This window comes from Belonocnema kinseyi, chromosome 4, assembly GCF_010883055.1.
Source record: "Belonocnema kinseyi isolate 2016_QV_RU_SX_M_011 chromosome 4, B_treatae_v1, whole genome shotgun sequence".
NCBI classification, from domain to species: Eukaryota; Metazoa; Arthropoda; class Insecta; order Hymenoptera; family Cynipidae; genus Belonocnema; species Belonocnema kinseyi.
In genome coordinates this window covers 75,056,116-75,061,627 of record NC_046660.1, presented here as the reverse complement: position 1 = coordinate 75,061,627, position 5,512 = coordinate 75,056,116, and the positions used below count along the sequence as shown (strand labels likewise).

General features: G+C 26.3%; 1 long non-coding RNA gene across 1 annotated transcript in view; it reads right to left on the bottom strand.

Annotated features, from left to right (window-relative positions):
- Positions 1 to 2,834, bottom strand: part of LOC117171851 — a 5,266-nt gene extending 2,432 nt beyond the window's left edge. The window contains exons 1-2 of the long non-coding RNA XR_004466932.1: positions 2,601 to 2,834; positions 1,061 to 1,113 (exon numbers count right to left, since the gene is read on the bottom strand). This is a non-coding gene — a long non-coding RNA (uncharacterized LOC117171851). The remainder of the gene's footprint in view (positions 1 to 1,060; positions 1,114 to 2,600) is intronic.
- Between the last annotated feature and the right edge of the window lie 2,678 nt (positions 2,835 to 5,512).

The window sequence follows — 5,512 nt, the reverse complement described above, 5'->3', positions numbered from 1 at the left end:
ATTTTTAAGCTTCTGCCATTAAAGTTAATTAGAACACAACGCTTCGTTGATTTTCTGAAATTACACGACTGCGGAGGAATTCTAATTCTAACTAATCAAACTGTCCAAAGTAAATGAGATATATTTCAATGGAATTTCACAATGTTACTTTTTTTTTTAATTTTTATAGGCTAAAGATTTATTCACGTTTGAAATTAGTTCTCTAAAGCAGTTACATTTTCGTCTTGTTTAAACTGGGAACAATTCAGTAATACTGAAGTCACGATATTCACGAAGATCTTGTAGCACTAAACCTTGTCTTCATCTCTCGAGAAAAGTAAAATACTGTCATCGTAAAATAGACGTTCATATGAGATACGTGTAAGGAACCGAAGCTTGGGCGAACGTATTCTTTCCTAACTTTATTCTCCCGAGAACAAAATTATTCATTTTTCTCTGGGCTCTCCTACTTCGTGAATCTTTTTTCAGTTTTGTTTTTAAATACAGAAAATCCTAAAGATGTTCCTTTCCCACAATTAAAATACAAAGTCTTGCATGTAGTTTCACATCTTTCGTATTTGAAAAATATTTTCTTTGTGTTCAATACTGGAATATTCTTAGACCCAAGAAGGAAGATTATCCACAATTTTTATTAAACAATTAAATTAAAAAAATTTCAAGTATTACTTTTGACAAGAAAGTTAATTTTAATTGAAACTGATGAATTTTCAAACAAAAGGAATAACTTTCTAATTAAATTATTAAATTTTCCACGCAATAAATTGATTTTTGACTAAGTACTTGCCATTTTAGCCAGACAAAATTATAAAGAAATATATAAAAGGACACTTTTCAAACTAAAAGAATTAAATCCTAATCAAAAATAATTGAGCCTATAACAAAAAAGATGAAATTTCTGCAAAAACAAATGAATTCACAACTAAAATCATCAATTTTCAAATGTAATATTTCAATTTTTAACAAAAAAGTTAATTGTCAACCCAAAAAGCAAACTTTCAATACAAATATTTCAGCATTAACCTAAGAGGAAAATTTGCTATTACAATAGTGAATTTCTAACCAAGCCAATACATTTTCACCAAGCGTGATCTAATTTCAACGAAGAAGTGGGATCTGCAACAAAAAAGCATTATTTCTTAAAAGGAAATAATTTTCTCATCAGGAGAAGCTAACTTTTAATACAAATAGTTTATTTTTATCCAAAAGAGGTTAATTTTAAACTATAAAGGGTAATTTTTAAACCAACTAGTTAAGTTTTTTAAACTAATGAAAAAAATGATCAAATAAATTTTCAGTAAAAAAATTAATATTTAACTAGAAGAAGAAAAGAGTTTTCAACAAAAAATATATATTTTCGAAGTAAGTTATAAATCATCAACCCTAAAAGTAAATTTTAAACAAATAAAATATAAAAGTAGACTTTTCAAGCAAAAAATGAGCATTTATATAAAAATAGTTGGATTTATAACAAAAGAGATGAAGCTCCTGAAAATGGATTTTCAACTATAGTATCATGAATTTTCAATAGAAATAGTTTAATTTTCAGTTAAAAAATTAATCTTTTTTCAAACGAAAAGAATCATTTATAACCAAATAGATGAATTTTTAACAAAAAACTAGTTATTTAACAAATGAGTTCAAGCTCTAATCAAACAATTTAACTTTTAGAAAAACTTAAGTTTCAACCCAGAGCATTATTTTTCTATCAAAAAATAATATTGATCAAAATACACAAGTTTAAAACTAAATAGTTAAATTAAAAACAGACAAAAGAAATATATATATGCAACAAAATAGTTAAACTTTTATATAAAAAAGCTAAATGTTCAAGAAAACCAGAATCTCTACTTTTTACGTTGATCAAAAATTAATTTTCAACAAAAAAATATTGAAAAGTTGAACAAAATAAACCAAAATAGATTAATTATAAAGAAAAAATAGAATAGTAGTTAAACTTTAAGGAAAAAGTTTTATTTTTAATACAAGAAGTACAATTTTAAAACACGAAGTGTAATTTTCTGCCACAAACGACAAATTTCCAAAAAATACATGAATTTTCATCTAAAAATGGTATTTTTTCTACTGAATAGTAAAACAAAATAATTCATTATTCAAGCAGAGAGATACAATTTTAATCAATACAATTCATTTCACAAAAAAAGACGAATTATAATGCATAAATTAAAAACTTAGTAGTTTATTTTTCAATTTTTTCGAGTAGTACAATTTTTCATACTGAAATATTATTTTTAACGAAGGTTAAGCACCAAGTAGTTCAGCAAACTAATTAATTTCCAACCGTTAAGATAAATTTTAAAACTTGAAAGATGAATCCTGAATTAAAAGAATTAATTTTCAACACAGATGTTCATCTTAAAACCGAGATTAATTTTTTGTCAAAAAAGAAAAATTCAACTATATGAATACGGAACAAAATAGTTGATGTTTTAAATCATAAAGATAGAATTTTAAACTGAAAGTCGAAATTTTAACTAGAAAAGGTCATTTGTAAACAAGTTTGTAAATAGTTACCTTTTTACCTATTAAGCAATTAATTTTTAACTATGAAAGATTAAAAAATATATATATATTAATTTTACCCTTATATCTCCTGCTGCGTGAACCTCTTTGCCAGTTTTTTTTTTTTAATGCAGAGAATTCGAAATATTTTTCTTTACCGCAATTAAAGTATACAGTATTTGAGAGTAGATTCATATCTGTCATGTTCGACAAATATTTTCTTTCTTTTCAATACAGGAGTATTCTCAGACTGTGTGTATTTCAATGAAAGAAATCAATTTGAGAATAAGAACCACTTACGATGTTCGATAAAATTACTTCACTCAGAACCTGTCTTCCCAGAGAGGCAGTCTAATGTATTTATTTGCTCAATATCTACAAAAGCAAAGGTCATCAATCACGCACATTGGAATCCATACATGATTCATATGAAAAGATACGCTTGCTTTCAAAAAAGAGCTTAATGTCAGTAAAATAGCACCAGCTATATTTCTCAGACACATATTTTTCAATTCATGTAAACAGTAATCTTTAAAAATGAAATCAATATATCAGCAAGGAATTTTTTCACAAGAAAATCTACGCTTATACTTTTAAACAATATTTTGATCTTTATCCACTATGTATTTAAAACATCCAAGAAGATCCATCAACGAAGTAATAATATTTTTGAACAAAAATATTAAATTTATATAAAAAGAAACGAATTTTCAACTTAATGATGGATCTCTAGCTCGAATGGTTAAATTGAAAATTAAAAATTAATTTTTCACTTAAAATAAAATGTTCAACTGAAATCATGAATCTTCAAACTAAGTAATTAAATTTTGAACTACAAAAGATAAATTTTCAATAAAAAATAGAATAGTTAAATTTCTAGTTTGAAAAATTAATTTTCAACAAAAAAAAGATTTTTTAACACAATTGATTAACTTTCAAGCATTCAGATTGAAAATAATTTATAAAAATAGTCTTTTATTTAAATATAGTAAAAAAACAATGGACTCTAACAAATCCTTTCATGGTTATATTTTCGTTACAACTTCCCTTTTCAGAGTCAGTTATTTTGTTTGATGTTGCTACATTTCAATAAAAGCTTATTTTTTAAAAATTATCTTTGTTTTTAATGTTGTGCTTTTAAGTCTTTCTAAGATGTTCCTGTTTAAATGTATCGTAAGTTCATGAATTCTGATTCCTGACTTCGAAACTCTTCTAAAACCATTGGGCTTTTATACCTCTAATTATTTGGTCATGCACATTTTTAATTTATTCAAATTTGCCTTTGTTAAATCTTAAATGATAATCAAAAATTAAGAAACCAGGATTTGTAATGACTAAAACTTCCAAGTTATATATTTCATGGATTCCATTAGTACCTAAAGTTAGGCATGCCAACTTTTTTTTAATACGATAAAAAAAATGTTTTAGTTTTTACCCTTTTTTAATTTTTCTCAGAGAAGCTTGGTTTAATAAAAACATATATGCAAAAAAACATGTACTTGCTTGAAATAAAAAACCTTTCTAAACACAATTCTCTAACAAAACTAATAATTTTAAGGAAAATCAAGATATTTTTCAGGTAGAAAGTAAAGTCAAGGGGTTGAAGGAAAAGGAAAATATGTACCTACACACGTACATACTATTTTTATTATTTAAAAAATATAACGGTTAATTTTCAACAAAAGGAATGAATTTTTAACTATGACGAAAAATCTTCAACAAAAAAAGTTAAAGTTAATATTTCAAACAAAAAAGATTCTTTTGTCAAAAGACAGAAGCAAATGTAATCCAAGTTGTTGAATTACCAAACTAATTATCAAAATAGTTCAAATGTCATTTAAAAAAAAAAAGAATATTTCTACAAGAAAGTTGATTTTTAAAACAGAAATTATGACTTTTCTATTCCTTTAATGCAAGAGGAAAATTTTCAAAAAACAGATTCAATTTTTAAGCAAAATAAGTGACCTACAAAAAATTAAATTTTATTTAAAAAGATGAACCTTTTGATTAAAAATTGTTTGATTTTCAACAAGAGAAATTCATTCTAAACCTAAATGATTATTCTTTAAATGTAATAGTTAAATTTTTAGTTGAAAAAATGTTGTTTCAACCAAAAAGGCAGAATATTTATCTGTTATTTATTTATAAAGGCTTGACACATTATTTTCATACTATTTCGGGATTAACTGACATCTACTGCGCAGACGGTTTAAAAATGTTTTGTTTTTCATTGGATATTTACAAAAAATTATCCCAAGTTACGTTTCTTTATTTTTCTTTCTTATTTTTTTAAAGAAACAGGAATTAACAAATCAAATCATTGGATTAAAAGTAGTCGTGAAAGACTTTCTTGGTTGATTTCTTCAGACCCGTTCTATTAGGATAAAGCTTACTTAAGTGATTTAAGAAACCCTTATCCTCTGACACCTTGGTTGAGGATCCACTTCTTGTAACACCCTTCCGTATTAACCCAATTTGCTGCAAGCTTGTTTCTTAGTTCTCTTCCCACCCTTTAAAGACTATACTAACAACTATCATCAGCACGTCTTAAACAAGAATTTTTTCACAATGGGCCAATTTTTTATTAAATTAGAATAATTATTCACACCAGGAGCCGTGTAAAAAAACGTTTTGTAGCCTACGAACCCGTGCGTTAAGTCATTTAAATTTACCCCTCACATACTTTCCCAACCTAAATCCTCTCCTTCTGTCCATCTTACACTTCCTTTCCCTAATTTTCTACTTGTCACTTCTCCTACTGCCTCTTTCTTCTGGTCGCATCTGATTGGCCAATCAGGTGCGACCGCTCTTGATGGTGGAGTGCTCTGACCAATCACAGACACAATAGAGAGTATAAATAACAAATGCATAACCTGATACCTCAGTTTCAGGTTAGTCCTGAAGAAATGAGCTGCAATGTTTACGAAACGTCAGTAAACAATTGTAGCTTTGTACACGATTGTAACCCGAAATATCTATTTTTATCATAAAC